Genomic DNA, 18,764 nt, shown 5'->3' on the forward strand with positions numbered 1-18,764 from the left:
AATAGGATGAGGCTTTATGCTTTGGCTTCGATGAATACTTGAGATGAATGCTAGTTTCAATTAAAGGCCTTTCATATGGAAAGTACTAAGGACACGGCTCTGTCCTCAAAGAGATGTGTGAATAAAATTAAGAGCAGAGCTGACTTTTTTTAATAATTCTATTTTGAGAAATTACAGTTAATTTAGAAAGAGCAGTATATGGTACTAGATCACAAATTGTACTAGTTTGGGTACATCTGTGAAATCTGTTCTTTCTTGTTTTGTCTGTTGTTCCACTTACAAAGTTGCTATGCTTTGCTAAGCTATGCTGCTAATGCTACGCTTTCTGGTACACCTGAACTGGTCACTAAGAATTAACATAATTTGCCTGGTTATAAATGCTCTATTCCTATTAATTATTAAGGATATAAACACACAAAAGTGCAAAAGTGACATCTGACTCCGGGAGTGAAAGATTCATAATTTGAGATACACTACCGTTCAAAGGTTTGGGGTAAGTAAAATGTTAAATTAAAAAAATATATATTTTTAAATAAACGCTGTTCTTTTGAACTTTCTATAAAATAATGAATAAATGTATCACAGTTTCCACAAAACTGTTTTCACCATTGATGATAATAAGAAATGATTCTTGAGCACCAAATCAGCATTTTAGAATGATTTCTGAAGAATCGTGTAACACTGAAGACTGGAGTAATGATGCTTAAAAAAAGAAAGTATTGCTGTTAGAGTCCTTTCGTATAACCTTTATATTTTAGGGCCAATCAAATGCATGCAAGCAGAAATCATAATGTTTTAATTATCATTAATGCATTTGAGCACAGTCGGAGCAGAAAGAACTGTCAGCACTGTATCAAGCGCTCCATGCAGAAGAAAAGGTCACCATGTTCCAGTACTTTTTGATCAAAGGCTCCACTGATATTTATATATGTATTTAAACAAAAACATTTGTGCACAATAAGGGATGACATGGTGGGCTGCTCTAACTGTGTTGCATGACTAGCATCCATCACAACTATAGGCCAAGACAGAAGAACCGGCATTGTATTGTACATTGTACATTTCCTGATGATTTTAGGGGATGATCTGTGGAATTCTGCGGAATTTATTTAAAAATGATAAGCAGAGCTGAGAAAAGGTTGATCCAACTGGTAGCTGGGGGGAAAAATTATAATTAGCCAAAATGTTTGATAAACAAACATATAAGGGGGGGGGTAAGGGTTGCAGAGGTGAGAGGTCGTAACCAAAGTGAAACGACACTTTACTGACGAATAGGATTATTTTACTATATTATTTTACTATAACCTGATGAAAACCACACAACAGAGAGAGACAACGGCTATCCTGAGAATGTACTGGAGTGCATTTTATTATTTCAACTCTTTATAATCCTGACTGAAAAAAAATAATATATATATTTACATGTACTGAAAACTATCTTACCATGTATTACATTTTTGAGAAACAATTGCACAGTGGCTCATGTGCGTCATTCCCTTCTTTTTGGCAGGTTACAGTAGCTGTTGCTTTTCCAGGCTCATAAAAACAGCAACTGGTACATAAATGTTTCTAATCAGTGAAGCAGGTCGGGGGGAACAAGATTTGCAATTCATTCATCAAAATATAATTCGCATAAAATAAAATACTCATCATGTTCTGTATTTTACAGTACAATGACATTTTCATTGCAATGCCCAATAACATGATATATGATACTGTAATGAAATTCAAGACAAAATAAAAAAATATGAAAATAAATAAAATAAAAGCTGTGAAGCGATTGCTCTACATTGAGTCCTCTCTGGTAGCACAAACATTTACTTGAGCCATCTTGCAGTTCAATCTTATTCAAGCAGATGCTTTCACAATAACACCAATTAAGTTGCCATTAGGGAAACATGGCATTTGTTTGACTGCAGCTATCTTTCAGGATCCCACAGTCAACATGAGTGTGTTCCTTCAAGGCTGCAGTAGCTCTTAAACATTTAATGGGTTTGAGCATTTTTAAAGACTTTGAGTAAAAAGCTTGACTTCTCCCCACTCCCCCTCCTCTTCAGCTTCCAAAATCCAGTACACACATTAACATCACAGACTGTTGAAGAACTGAAACCCTACCGGGGTCTCAGTTCAGGAAACACCTCTGACGGACCTCTAACAGTCTGTCAAACTCATTTAAATGACCAAATCGTAGCGCCTCTGTATATTCAGTTCGCATTATGTATATTTAAGCTGTATCTGTGAAAGGTAAGAAGGTGGAGGATTCCCTACGGTTGCCACAGAGTGTCACTAGAGTGCAGACGTTCTGCTATCAGAGAAGAGGGCAGGAGAGGGAGAGGCGAGTTTTGCAACTTGGTATTCCAAGGTTTGGGGTCGTGTTACTGAAGAACCACACAAATGCTTTTCATTTACCACTCAGCAAAACAGATACGGCATGATACCTTGATCAAATATTTGTAGGAATACCAATTTTCCCCTTCATTTCTTTTACACGATATTCAAAGGCCATTTGAGAACGGCTGCAAACCAAATGCTCTCTTCCTCTGTCAAACATTTCCATGCAAAAGCTTTTGCCAAAGAGCTCTTATTTCAAATTTCGCAAAGATGTTTTGCACTAATTTGAGCTAATGTAACACATGGCGCACTCAAATAATGAAATAAAGTGAATCGTTTTTAAGGGGGTGGCTATACATCTTATATAATGAGATTCTCTTAGGCACTGGTCCTAAACACATGCAATAAATACATTCTTTATGACAAACGAGGAGAGGGTTTCTATCCCCCTTGTACTGTTTCCCAACTTTTCTCTTTCGAAGCGTGTTTTCTTTTGGTTTTGACTGCACTCGCCACCACAGAGAGGAGAGAGAGAGAGGTAGATCCGGGAGAGGGCCCAGACTCCGGGCCAAAAACAACAGTGAGTTTCAGCACTGTCAGAAAGGGCTCCTCGCTAAAGAAAGCTGCAGCACGGTTTTTAACACTCTCCAACATATTGAACATTTCCTGTGTTGCTCGTGTTTCCCCGGGCCACTCTCCTGCTCACTGTCACAGAACAAGCTGCTCTGTGTAGCCACGCCCACTTTGGGTTTAGCTAATCTAATTGGTTGAGACTAATTCATATATTTGCAGTCAGGTTCTTTCACCACCTTCCCAGGCCTCCACAACTATAGGCAACGGATCCCTTAAGTGGCATTTTTCCTAGGAATTCGCCTGAATAATAACCATCTGTATTGGAGCAAATGATTACCATTTACATTAATTATAATCAACTGATGACTATACATAACATTAGTTTAAGGGGCCTCTACTAGACGACACCCCTTTCAACTAAAAAAGGAAAACTTTTTATGTGTTTTGGCCGTTCGTTTACACAGCAATGGCGTTTTAAGGGCTGTCTCGATCGCAAAAACCTTCCACTTCACTGGAACGTATGCGCCCTAAAACAAAATCCACAATGCACCTCAAAAACCAGGGATAATTGATGCTCACTATGCTCCCTTACTGGAAATTACGTCACATATCTAAAGCTCGAAACACAAAACGCTCTAGACAACTCAATAAATATAATGACACGAGACAGAAGATTTGAAAAGAGAAGCCTTTTTTTTAATTATATGTCAGCATAAACATCGCTGTTAGTGAACACGTCTAGTTAACATTTCAAATTAATACTCGGCTGAAATGTTGTGAGGATATGTAACAGGACAGTGAGTTTCTGTGGCGAGTAGGACGAGGTCGAGGGCCGTGGGAGGACGGCACAAGGCCGGTGGCGTGATTGATAATGAGCGACACATGCACAACGCACCGATTTACTCAAAATTTATGTTTGCCAATACAATATACAACAATACAATATGTAGGGTATTTTACCCCAAAATTCTTATTCTTATTTCCATTTGTGTAAGCTTATTTTAGTGAGGTAAGTCGCTTATTATGGGTTTGTTTTGAAAGACCAGCGATACCGATCAAGCAAAATCTGGCAACGCGAGATCCGGCAACACTGCCAAATGGTTAAAGATTTAGATTTCTAACATGCTTTCCCATTGATGCACAATCCAGGAATTAGTGAGTTACTGAGATGCCAGGACTGTTACTTTGGCCTTGAGCAAACAACTAACCAATACCATTCATAGAGAGAGTAACTAGCGACTAGTGCGAGGCCATCCTTCAAATGATCATTCACAAAGGCTCAAGCACAAGACTCAACTCGTGCTCTCAACTTCCCCTCCTGGACACAATTATAGAAATAAAGTTGGCGGTGGAGGGATGGAGGACAGATTTTTGCAGGAGTGAGGTAATCAGCTGTTTGTATGCAGCATTGTGATTCAGGGCATTGAATGAACACATGCCTCCTTTTTTCTGGAATTATTTTCCTGTAAATAACTCTACATAAAAAAAAAACTTAACATAATATTTGGAAAAGTGTTCAATGCAACTTTCATTGAACGTGACAGGGGAAAATACAAAGTGCATTAAACAACATCCACATAAAAGCTCCAAAATAAGGAGCATATGAAGTACAAATATTTAGTCATCAATGGTGAGGCCAAAGCATGTTTTGTAGAGCTTAACGGGGCTGTGTTTTCTTCAAAAGTCTGCTTTCTCATTGCCTGTGAACCAGAAACTACGAGGACGCACCTAAACAACATCCTCATGTTTGTGTAGAGCTCCTGACTCCAAAGTTGTAGCAAATGTGGCCAAATATTTGGAGTTTCCCCTGGTGGCTGGACCTTAATGACTAGTGCATTGAAGACTCTGTCCAAATAATTGAGAGAAAAGAGGCAGAGAAGAAGGAGGGAGGCATTGACCTTGGAAACCTCTTTCACCTCTCCCCCTTTAAAGCCCTGTGGCTTCAATCCCATAATCAATTATCCACTGAAGGCTGAAGACCACCAAAGTTTAGCTGCAGTGAGGATGCAGGGCTGCAGGACTGTGTGTGAATGAGTGGGGGTGGTACAGACATTTTTGATTTTTTTAACCAAATACTTTGTGTGAATGAGCAATGGGCTATTTTTTCAACTTGCAACTACATTCAAATGTATTTATGAATCAACTGCTGTGCTCTTTGCTACACCTGCAAGTCTGTATGTTGATAAGACACGAGATGCCATGTGTTACAGTCATTTTTCCACGGTAAAGAGGTGGCCTAATGAGCTTTTATAAAATGCTTACAGCAATAATACAGTAAAAGTCACAGATGTTCAATAAATAGTTTTCTGTATTAATATTACAACTTTCCATCAATTAACATTGATAAGCCACTATATTTATATTGAAAAAAATTCAGTTTTATGAATTATATAATTAATGTTGAAAACTTTACGCTGTTAATGGTTGCTAAGCAACACAATTGTGCACATATAAAATGTGCAGCTTCAATCCAATCAGAATTCAGAATTGTCTGTTTTATCATTTTAATTTAAAAATGTATAATTTTTAAAACAATAGTAAACATACTTTTAATAATAATAAGTATTATTATTATATTTATATTATAAATATTATATATTAATTATACATTATTTATTATTTAACAATAATAATTATTATATTATAATTACTATATTATTATATAATTAAGATATATTATACTATATTAATTATATAATAATTATAATATAAATATAAAAATAATAATTATTATTATTGCTAAATCCTTCAATATAAATAATTTATAATAAAAATGATGATAATATTTCGATTACAGTGTTTGTTTCTTTTCTTTTTTTTCAAAACACAGAGAGAAAAAAATGACCAAACAGAGAAGGGATACAGAGACTATACAGTAAAAACACATATATACACTAGCATCTTGCCTCTATTTGGCTTTGTGTTAAAGTCAAGGAATAGTTTATTTGCCTCTTTTTATAAGAAACCGTGCTGTTCCCACACCCAGTGTGGTTAAAGGAAAACCAATTCATTTGTCTTTAAATGAACTGATTGGCTCTCAGCAGCTAGAGTGTAAAGATGATGACATGAGTTAATCTCTCTCTCCCTCTCTCCCTCCCTCCTTCTTTTGGTTGGTCCCCTGTTTATCTTTTTATAGAAGGGGCCACTCGTCTCGTGCATGTCAGCATTGTGCGTTTCTTTTATCCTCCCCTCTCTTTCATGCAGGGAGAAAATGAGCAAAAGAATGAAAAAGAGAGAGAGAGTGTGTGTGTGTGTGTGTGTGTGTGTGTGTGTGTGTGTGTGTGTGTGTGTGTGTGTGTGTGTGTGTGTGTGTGTGTGTGTGTGTGTGTGTGTGTGTGTGTGTGTGTGTGTGTGTGTGTGTGTGTGTGTGTGTGTTTCTGAAGAGATGTGGCTCATGAAGACCTGATTTAAAGGATGTGGGTTTGCTCAGGGTTCCTGACGTGTCCCAAACCCTTTTAGCCCAGCTTTCCCCCCCACACACACACTCATTTAACGGCATTATGAGTTGCAGTGGAAACATTTTGCACTAAAAGAAAAGACAAACTAAGGCTTTCTACAAACTTTCCCATGGGAATGGTGTTTATGACCACCGGTTCCAGCTTTAAGATGCAGGTCCACTGTTATCAAGGATTCACTGCCAAAGATAAAAAGGCTCAACTTGACTTTTCTTTTTTTCTCATATCAGATGTAAAATATTTCAGTCAGAACAATTTACAGAGGACAGGAAGCAGAGAGGGGAAACAAGAAAAACTGTCGCCGCAGTAGAGAGAGGGCCCAGAGGAGCAGAGAGAAGTCTCTTTGGTTTCTGTGGTAACCAAGGGGGAGCTGCGGTCTGGTCAAAGGTCCTATTGTGGCAAACGCATTATCAGTTCAAAGAGGGAGAATGTAAATGAAGCACCATGGATTTCAAGTCAAAACAAGGCAATTTGACCATCTTCACTGTCAATGTCATGATCTTTCTAATGGACCAAAATATAATATAAAACCACCATAAGAACTTTACAGAGTAAAACAAAAAAAGTGATTGTGAGACGAAGTATAAAATAAGGTCACAATTGTGAGTTTAAATTCATAAAAGGTATAATCACCCTGAGATATAAGCATAAATGCATAATTATGAGATGTTAAAGCACAATAAAAAATGTATAATTGTGAGATATCAATTGTGTATAATAATTGTCAGATATAAAATCACTGAGATATAGTCACAATTGTGTGTATAAATTCACAATTGTATGATGTAAAGTCACAATTGTGTATAAATTCATAAGATATAAAGCCACAATTGTGTATATAAATTAATATTTGTGAGATAGTCACACTAAGATATAAAGTCACAATTGTGAGTATAAATTCATAATTGTGAGATATAAAGCAACAATTGTGTGTATAAATTCATAACTGTAAGATATAAAGCAACACTTGTATGTATAGATTCATAATTGTGAGATATAAAGCAACAATTGTGTGTATAAATTCATAAATGTGAGATATAAAGTCACAGAGATATAGTCACAATTATGAGATATTGCAAAATTGAATGATTAAATGTTAATGGTAAATGGTATTCATTCACAGTTGTGAGCTATAAAGTCACAATTATGAGATATAAAGTCACAGCTGAGTATAAAGTCATCACTGTGGGATATTAAGTAACAATTGTAAGTATAAAGACATAATTGTAAATATAAATTCATAACTTTAAACCCTACAGACTTTATATGGAGTATCTCGCCTTGTGCAACGCTCCGTTCAGAAACCCTCCGCCCCCCCACTAGCAGCGGGTACACAAGCCTTAGGGGCACAATAGCACACCACTGGCATGTAGTTCATGCGCTCACCCCTTTAAAGTCCTTTAATGGCCCTCGCGCCTGAGCTGCCATAGAAATCAGTCCAAATGGATTGCAACACTTTAAGAATGGGTAGATTAGAGGAGGAGAGGAAACAATGGGACATCAAATATGGCGAGCAGCAGGTCGGACAACAAGTCCGTCCCCACCAGATTACACTGGCTGCCTGGCAGACTGTCCTTTTCAATAAAGCCTGACCTAATTTCCAAAACATGAGGATTGTTTTCCGTCAAGCTCCATTGTATGTCAGCCCAATAAAAGCCACTAGAGTGTAATTTGGATTGGCTTCTCTTCTCAGTTCACGCTTCTTTAGAAGTATGTTGCTTGAAAGGAATTATAAAGGTTTAATTGAGTGTGGCAATTGATTGGATGGCCCATATTGATCACTAGAAGGGGAAGTGATGGAGGAAGACACCTCCTCTTCAAAGAAAGACAAGCAGAAAGAGCAGATGGCTACAGTGCTATTCTTCAAATTCCCTCCTTTTTGAACAAATGGCCCATGGTGTCATGAGTTTTTCATGATGATATTACTGACACGAGGTGGACCTAATCCACAAGTCCACTCGCTTAATGGGACAAAGGCTGAAAAGCGCTCATGAATAAAAGTGAGGGGGCTTTCTGACAAGCCTTGAACTGAAAGCCGTGGACTGAAAACACTGTTCCACAGAAGAAAGAAAATTATGCAGGTTTGGAATGACTCAAGAATTTTCATTTTTGGATGAACTACCCCTTAAATAAAACTATAGTATTCTTGTTTTGTTTTTTTGAGGGGTTAGTTCACCCAAAAATGAAATTTCTGTAATCAATTACTTACCCTCATGTCGTTCCAAGCCTGTAAGACCTTCATTCGATGTAAACGATGTCTTTACAACTATTCTGGGCTTTGAAAGTGGCAAGTGCAGTCTATGGAGGGTCAGATAGGTCTCAGATTTCATCAAAAATATCTTAATTTGTGTTCTGGAGATGAAAGAGGGTTTTACGGGTTTGGAACGAGACAGGACGAGAGGGCGAGACAGAATTTTCATTCTTAGGTGAACTCACCCTTCAAGCATTTATGAACTGTAAAGCTTAACAAAAATTGTGTTTAGTAAGCTCAATTCAGCTTGTGTGACAGTAGTAGTTTCCATCCACATGTTTTTATGTGCATTTTGGAATATGGCATCAAAAACTGCTACCGTATAAATTCCTCAATTCGCATCAAACAAATCATTTGACTTTGCGCGATGGGACCACATAACTGGACTAACTAGCGAAACGATCTATCCCATTCATGGGGTCTCCCCTGGGAGCCGAATCACCTCCAAGTGGTAACAAAATGAGCCAATGGACATTGGCCAGTGAGATTTGCATGCCGAGTCACACCTACATACGGGTATAAATATGACTGGCATTACTTTTTACATTACATTACTTACATATTTTGCTTCGGAGGCGAGTGGTTGTGATCAGCAATCGGTCATTTTAGTCATCCTTCAACTGAAAGTGGATTCATGTGCAGAGAAACAACAGTTTTAATAGCTTAAAATACCTTTTTTTAGGAGATCTCTCCTGCCAGTGTGAGGACGCATAGAGCGGTGATTCGCATCCTAAAAGGGCTATGCACAGATAAGTCCAGAGTTTCACCCCTCTGCGCTTCGGTGCATAAGAGCAGATTTCGGAGGTACATTAGTGCCTAAATCTGTTCAAAAACTTTCCTCTCTCAGTACCCTCAACTGTGGGATGGTCAGGGGGTTTGTGGTCACAAAGTGGCTGCTAAGCCGCTGCACAGTCCGTCTCCGGTTTGCATGCAATGGCCATCCTGCAGGCCAAAACACAGGGTAGTTCTGAGCCGGGGTTGATGCAGGACCTATGCACGGTGACTGATCTAGCCCCCTGGGCGACGGAAGTCCCGGCATAGGCCCTCGACCAGACGATGTCCACCGTGGCTAAACCTGGCTAAACCTTGCAGAGATGCGAGATGTAGACAAAGTGCGCTTTCTTAACGCTCCCATCTCACAAGGTGGCCTCTTTGGTGACACTGCCGGGGACTTGCACGGTAGTTCTCGGCAGTTCAGAAGCAAATATCTCTGCCACTGCAGTCGCCGCGGGCCAGTCTGCTTTTCGCCAAGGACATTGCCCAGCGAGAATAGCTCCGTCGCGGCTGAGCCCTCCGCAGAAAGGTAATGCAGCCCATCCCCAGGCCACCGCTAAACCTAAACAGTTAGCGAGGCGGCCCCGAGACGGGTGACCCGGAGCTGCAGGGGACCTCTCTTTCTTAGGAGCGGTTGTACATACTCCTTACCCTGGGGAGGGCTGGGGGAGAATCTTTACTTTGGCTCTGTTCTGCCACTGGCCCAGTGGCCAGCGGTACCCAAATTCTCAAGATAGAGCAGTTTCCTCACTCTCTGTTCATACAGGACAGGGTGTGCGTGGGCAGTGAGCGACGCTCTGTGTCCTCCTTCCCAGCCCCCGTTGTTTTGCTACAGGCAGGGAGTGTGCATTCGGGGACGCTATACTTCCTCACACCTCCCTGGCCAGTCCCTCACGGAACCCACGGAGCCAGGTAAGTGCACCACACTCACTGCCTCTACTTCAGGATGCTGCACTTCCCGGGTAAGGCCCCAGATCTCCTTGCATCTGTTGTCCCTCTGGTGCTGCTTGCATGTAGCTTGGGAGCCTCGCTAGAGCTTCCCAGCCCTTCATGCTGGCTCATTTGGATAGTCAGACTCTTCTACGTGATTCAGTTCGCCATGCGTTCCCATCAGTTCAGTGGTGTCCTGTTTGCCTCAGGGCAAACAAGGATGCCCCTGTCCTGCAAACGGAGATTGCACATACAGCCTGTCCCTCCAGTCAAGATGAAGTAGGATTTTACTGCCCATGCTTCATCATACCCAAGATAGCAGTGGTTTATGGCCTATCTTGGATTTGCATGTCTTGAATCTTGGAGTTGGACTTGGTCGACATGACATTCCCCTCTAACAGGGGGATATGAGCGCCTACTTGCTCTTCAGGTAAGTTCCCCACTGGGCGAACCCTGAGTCAAGTTCCTCCAGCATCCTTTCGAATGCAGACGTGGCGGAGGCGTCTGATGCCAGGCCCAGTGATCATGTGCATGAAAGCATGTGTCTGAATGGCCAGGATCCTTATCTAGGCTCATCAGCAAAACATGAATGAAGTGAGTAATGCCAGTCATTTTTATACCCGTATGTGCGTGCATGTGTGACTCGGCATGCAAATCTCACTGTCCACGTTCCATTGGCTCTCACGCTAATGAGAATGTGGTGTGTTTGGACATGGGAGTGGCTTCTGACATCACACATGGATGTGGGCCGGGTTGGATGTCCATCGCAGGCTGTAGCGAGACGCTTCTCAGTATACGAAAATTATTATATAGTGGACATTACACCATGTTTATTATATTATTATTATGTACTCCTACTTTTCTTAGTGATTTGATTTCTTAGTGATATTTAACAGTTTGTCAGGAAGTGACGATTTTGTTCTCTTCGATTCACTGGATGGTGCTTTATTTGCAAATGTTTTATGCAATATTACAATTTTGCGCAGTTAAATTCGCAACTTTGGATGGAAACATAGCTATAGTGTGAAGGTGTGTGAAAACAGCAAAAGAGTGAGAGTGATCATGTGACCGCCCCTCCTCTCTCTCTCTTTGCTGTCGGACATGGTGTAATGTCCTCATATGGATTACAGGCAGCTGTGTGAAGTCGGAAACCTGCAGCGGTGAGTGTAATTATTTATCCACCTGTTTTACCCTTTTTTATTCATAATAATTCACCTATTTAAAAAAAAGAGTTTAAACAAAAAAAATAAAGCATATGAAATCGCTTCAAATTCTTTGTTTATAAAACTTTAATGGAAAAGTGTTCCTAATCTGATTGGCTGAGCAGCATCCAAAAACGATGCACAAGACATTTCTCTGATTTGGAACACATATAAATGGGATGACACAAACAAAGTATGCTCCTTTGAAAATCCTTTTGCGACCAGTTTAGTTGGCAGGACAAAAAAGGACTTAAATTTAGAGCCAAATAGTCAGAAACCTGTTTATAGAACTGTTTTATAAAAGAACATTCAAGCTGTCTATTATATGCTGCCAACGAGGGTCTCAGTCAAAGTACCATCATATAAACTTACCGGAGTAACAGACCACTAACAAAGCACAAAGCCGGTGCTTGAAAGGACACAAACACGCATGCACACAGTCACACACACAATATGCATGTTGACAGAGGCTAATGAACGTCCTGCGATCTGCTGCCAAAAGCCGTGAGAACCACTTCTCGGGCTTGTGGTGTCCTGCTGGGTCCCTGGAGCACAAATGAGCCTCGTGACAATATATTTCAGCACAGGAACACAAACGTAATAACAAAACTGGGAATAGAGCACCTACATCTCAGACAGAAAAGGGCACTTCTCCACCTCATCAGAAACAAACACGGATCCTCAGCTTGCCAATAGGCCCTGTAACCAAGGGAACTGACATTTATTGTGCCGGAAAAACGGTTATAGGAAACTAGACACCTGCAATCCAGCCAATTAGGTTATGAGGGAATAGTACTGTTTCATTTCCTGACACTGAATGGACTTTTCAAATGACCAAGAATAGCCATGAGGGTTTTTCATGCTCGACTTATAATCAAAACCCAGAGAGATCTCTTTATGTGCTTGCTTTGACAGAACTTTTATCTCAGCAAGTTTAAGTTTTGTTTGTTTAGTTGGTAAATCTATTTCACTAAACATTTTAACTAAATGCACCTAAAAGGCAATGCAACATATTTAGATTTTAGTAACTGTCATTGTTTTCAGTATACACACACTTATTTATTTACACTGATTTACTTCTTTATTTATCTCAATTACCGGTTTTATTTTTTTACTCTGGGGCAAAAAAAAACTGGTTTTCAAACTGCTAATTAAATTTCAATTGATGTTTGTGTGCACTTTATTTTGATTATGACAGCTGATATTAATCAAATGATGAAAAAAAAAGCAGTAGTTAGGAATTGCTGCTTTTTCAAGAGATTTTTTTTATAAATACAAAATAATCATTTAATTTAAAAAAAAAAAAAAGTTCCTACTGTATGTTTGCCACCTGTCTGGTATGGGATAAAACAAATCTCTTTAGCTATTTAAAGCCAAGCACCCGGGTACATTTAAATCACGGTTTCTCAAGAAGGCACCATTTGTGATCTTTTTCCTGTTCCGCCCATTGGTGTCTCATGGGTATTATATCCTACGGTAGACAGCGGCAAGCTGCCACATACTCAAGTTGCCAAAGGTCCTTCACTTGCCTTGACCCCGGCTGACACCCGATCCCCCTAAAGCCATCTTTTATTCCTCCTTCAAGAAGAAACATTAGGATCATTCTTACACCCCTGCTGTTTGGTTGTGGTGACCTCTAAGCTTATGGGAATCCAAGGCCGACAGCAGAGTAAACGGCAACAGTCGGTTTCTAACAATCAGCTCTCTCTCTCTCGCTCGCTCTTCCGGCATAATGTTTAAATGGAGAGATTGAGGGTTAAGCGAGTGGTGCTTGGGTTGCTGTCTCCCGTTCCGGCTCTTGTCCGAATTAGTTCGGGATCACCGGTGCTGCCAATGGCATGTTCTCAGGCTAGCACTGCATTCCTCACAGCATTTCATTCTTTCATACAGCATCTGTCCCTCAGCCTACAGGCAAAACCACAGCACAGAATCAACAGCAATTTGATCCGTACTTAAAGGGATAGCTCACCAAAAATGTTCCCTATTCCACCCGTATTTTGTAATCAGAATCATGCACTATCCAGGAAGTGATAACATCAATCTGATCTTCAAGGTGTGATGACTATGAAATCACATCTTTCTACAGCAGACTTGTTATAGCAAACAAGATGCTAATCTCCAGTCTGGGTCTTGTAAGTGCGAAACTTGATTTTAAAGAATTGAAAACTACTTTGGAAGACGCACCCATATGCTTAATATCTGCTAAAACTTTATTTTGATGTTCCCCAAACAGACATTCTACTGACTATAAGTAACTTGGCAACTACAAGTCAACTTATTCTCCTAACCCGAACCCTAACACCTAACCATAACCTAACAGTCTACTACAGTCTAATACTCTAATGAGAGTTAGTTGACATGTAGTTGCAAAGTTACTTATAGTTAGTAGAATGTCTAAAGTGGACTATCAAAATAAAGTGTAACCGGTTTGGGTTCATGTTTTGCTGGTAGTTTATACTGACACCTATAGTTGTGGATGTATTAAGTTTGTCTACAAAACTGCACCAGCTAAAAGCACTATATAGAGTAAAAATATTCAATTCACCATGCAATATTATTATTGTAATTGTTATATAACTAAATAGTATAATTCTTTTTGCAATTATTAGTACTGTAGTAGTAAGGGTGCATGCGAGTGCAACATAATTAATATCAAATTAAAACATTTAAAAACATTATAACACAAAATGTGACACTATTTACATTTATTTTTTATAAAAAGTTACTGAGTGCCATTTGGGTTCATTGCATAAAGTGACGTTAAACAAAACTGTAAATCTTTTCAAAGTGTGGAAATGAGCTTGGGTGTTATAATTGTTAAGACACTGATTGACAGTGTTGCGTCAAGCAGGCATTGATGATATTTCTCTCCTGTAATTGATGCACATGGTTTGAGCCCAGCCCTTGCCTGCAGCCACACTCAGGAATGTGCTAGAGAAGGGAAGTTCTTCTCCTTGGAAGAGTACAGTCCTCCATTGCATCATAGAAACGGCTTGTCATGAGCACCTACCCTGCATGCTAACAACCAGAGCAGAATGCCAGAGATCTGAAAGTTGTGTTTTGATAAGGGCGTGTGATCTTGACCTACAAAACAACAGAGAGGAGAGAACAAAAACACTGCAGTGTTAAATGCTTGAGACGCCCAAAAGTAGCTCTGCCTGCACTGTATACAAAACCTTTAAAAAAACATTAGCAACTTATAGTGTCTAAAAAAAGAGAGAGTGAACCTTTGTTTATACAGTCACCACACCTTCAATGAAGATGACAATGACTTCTGTATAACAAGCCGAGACATATTTTTATTGCTGCTCAGGTCTTCCATGACCTCACCCCATATCCAGATTCAGCCAGTACCTTCATTCAGGCTGACGTAGCAGAAGAATCCCAGGAAATCTTTCGGCAAAGAGGAAGTTTGGATTGCAGAAGCTCATTTCATCCGGGGCCCTGACAGCACAAGAGGCGATGTCATCATGGGCCCGGGCCAGAGCGTTTCATTGTTCCTGCTCATGGCACAACAAAAGAGGTAAATAAACATCAGCAGACTTGACTCCCCTCGGCTGTCAGTCCAATTACCCACAAACCCATACCTCTCAAAAAGTCTATTTACCCATGACCTCAACGGCTCGTGCCTGGGGTGGTTTTTTTTGTGGGAGGGGAGGGGGGGAAGTCTCTGGGTATCTGTTTGTGTGTGTTTGTATTTAAACTGTTCGCACACTCTTCAGAGATTTTTGCTGAGTCAACGGTTATCTTTCCTGTTTAATGGCTGAGTATCCCATCCAGCAGATAAAGATCTGCCCTGTGTCCAAACCCCCTAAATCATGCAATTCACACATTCACTGACAAGATCCACGAGGGACAGACATACTGTGGAGCATCAGCCTGTATACTGCAAATATAAATATATACAGTATATTTATCATCCCTACAATAAATACATAATCATTTTTTTTATTTAAATTGCCTGATAAGCACCTGTGTATACCTGAATATACCAGTAGGGCCTAAGTGTATATATATATTGTTATATTTCACTTGTTTTTCACCTAAAAGTGAATTTTACAGAAAACTAAGAAATATATATATATATTTTATTTTATTCTCCAGTGTAGATGACAGTGGCTAAATGGTAGACCATCACACTTCACATTAAAATATTAATACTAAACAGGACAGATTGACAATGTATGTTTTTCAAATACAAAGAAAACTTCCAGAAGATCGCTACGTCCACATGATGTCATGGATACTAATATCTTAGCTCTAAATTCAAATTTAAGATAATCCTCCTAAAAATATAATGACTTGTTGGTTATAAAAAATTTTTTTGAAACACACACACACACACACAAGGGAGTGTGACACATTTGCACAGTGGAAACATTCTGGCTCAGGTACTGGCAGAACCAGATTTCTTTTAAATTACAACCTGTAGCAATAACAATATTGTTAAGTAGTTAGGTAATAAATAAGACGGAAAATAGCGAAAAAGCGGAATTTATAACGAAAAATAGCATTGTGTTTCGAAATTTTGCAATGTCAGCTTAGCTATAAAAAAAAATTATATAATTATATACACATTCAAATTATATATATTTTTTTTTATTACAAATATTTGTACGATTATTCAAAAATGTAGTTGTAATAAAACATTAGTAAAGTAAAACATTGTCACTCATGACTGTGACTTGGTTATTTTAAATACTGTACATTACTGTGCCTCAATTTTGTTTTTAGTAGTGTCAATAGCAATATAATAAAAAATAGTTAATAAAAACACAATAAAACAATAGTTTATTATTAGCTGAACTGTACGATTTTTACAGTTGCCATATCAAATTTAGAATTTAACACAGAATTCAGCTGGCATGCTGTCACAGATGTATTTTTATTGCCTATTGTCCTGTATCAATGGTTTCTGTAGCAAGTTTAGCAATAACTTTGGACAAAATGATCTGTGATAAATCATTGTTTAATAAATTTCAGACTTCTCTTGTTATGGTGCAATCCAGGGGCCAATTGCATAAACATAGCCGCTAAGTTAAGACTGTGTCTGAAGAACTAGTCTGACCAGCTAGCAATTTTAGGACTAAGCAGTCTTACTTTTCGGATTCACATGAGACAAATCTTCCTTTGTATTGACCAAGTTTGACCAGTCTTACTGAAAAAAAAAAAAAAAAACATGACTAACTTGTAACTAGTCTACTCTTACATAGTAGATCGCTTCCATCAACACCCCCAAAGCTTGTACAATCGTATTCCTCTTCCTGGGTCGACAGAAAATGTTCAGCGAAAATAGGAGGCGTGTTCCTATTTTGCAGTTTCAGAAAACAATTCCGCCACACACCAGGAAAAACCTAGTCTAAAGTCAGTGGTTGTGTTATTCAGATGCTATTTTAAGGGCACATGCTTGGCCATAATGTAGCGTGTGCACAACTCGCATACACTTTGCTTCATTCATCTACACAGACGCAGCAGTTCCCATTTTCGCAAACCATACATAATTACAAGGAAAAATATGACCACACGAGGGAAATCATTGTGGTGTCCATGAAGATGTGAAAAAATAGGCATAAATCTAGCTTACACATTTACCCAAATTATTCAGGTTAATTGTTGTAATGACGGATCAAAACTGTTTGATCAATAGTGGCAAGACACATACAGTAGGTATATAAGGACATCTGACAAAGTGGGTTGTCCATCAAGAACCAGGAATCTAAATTCAGAAGACTGCGAAATCACCTTTACCATCATGTAAGTTGCGTGCGCCTGGCAAATCCGCCGTTATAATAGCAATCCGCCATGGAACAAGCACGCTTGCTTTTAAAGGGAATGTGAGATGACGCTCTGATTGGTTTATTTCACGTTACGCCCAAACCACACCTACGAGTAATGTAGCTACTTCAGACCAACCCATTTAATGTTTGCGTCAGGCGCAAGAGTAATTTATCCCGCCGGTATAATAGCAACAGCGCCCGAGATCCGCCCACAAAGTTACTTGCGTTTCGTGTTTGATACTTGCGTTTCAGATCGTCAAAATAGGGCCCTTTTTCTGTTAGTATAAGTCACCAAAAGTTACTTAAGTGTAATTTTAAGTATATTTCTGAGAAGTACATAAAAAGTAGACTGAAAGTACACTTTCCCATTTTTAGTAACTAAAAGGGAGAAAAGAAGTAAACTAAAGCACACTTGAATAAACTTCTTTTCTGTAAGAGGAAACAGTTTATGCAACCGGACACAGTGATTTGTCTTTCACTGAATTTACAGTTTGACATTATTTCCCTTTATTAAAAACGATCTTTACCATCATGAAAACAGATTATGTTTACATTCAGGTTTTTAATGTTGCACAATAAACAGATCTACATTACACCGTCCTATTATTAATTGCCATCGGGCATTGCATCATTCTAATTGTGGCATCTGATATCATGTGAACGCTTGCAATGACAAGAAGGATTACATTTTGGTAATTGCTACATGTTTGACAGGAATCAAAATTGCTAGTTTCAGCACAATGTTACAGGAGATAGTGAAGTTTGTAAGTGCGTGTGTCCCGTGCATTACTAGCTGTGATGTAATGACAGAAGGTGTTCAGTTCACATCGTCACTGTCATCATTATTGAGAGACTAATCCTGTCATATGATCATTGTTCATCACTACCGGCAGATTGCTTAATCTCCCTGAGAGCCCGAAGAGAGAACAAGAGAGAGAAGGGTGGATTTAAATTGTTCTGATCTGATGACCCATGACATCAATCTGGGTCATACCTTCCAACCAGGACCACACAGACGAACAGGCCTTCCATCAAATCACATCAAAGCATTGCAGAAAGTGATTGAGTCTGTTTGAAGACAGCCAGAGACGTGCAAGACAGATCTTTGTATTCATATCTAAACTTAGCCACTCATTCAAGCCATATGACCAAAGCATGAGAGGAAAGTTGCATGCAAACCACCCCAAGAAGTCATCAAAAACCTCACAAAACCATCAAAGATTACGAAACAATGGCTCGGATGATTGTTGCCTAATACAGTCCACCGATACGGCTCACCTGCAATTATTCCAGAGCAAGCCCCACTCTCTCGCTTTCTGCCCGGGTAAGATGATGCTCTGTGGGTGGTGGTCTCCAAAGGCCCTGTCAGGACAATGGATCAAATGCCAGCGCAGTTCCTTTGAACTATTGTGTCTGTGTCTCTCAAAGGCATTATCTGACCCAGGACTACCTGGCCTGTCAGTGAAAGAAG

This window comes from Phoxinus phoxinus, assembly GCF_949152265.1.
Source record: "Phoxinus phoxinus genome assembly, chromosome: 14".
Classification (NCBI taxonomy): Eukaryota; Metazoa; Chordata; class Actinopteri; order Cypriniformes; family Leuciscidae; genus Phoxinus; species Phoxinus phoxinus.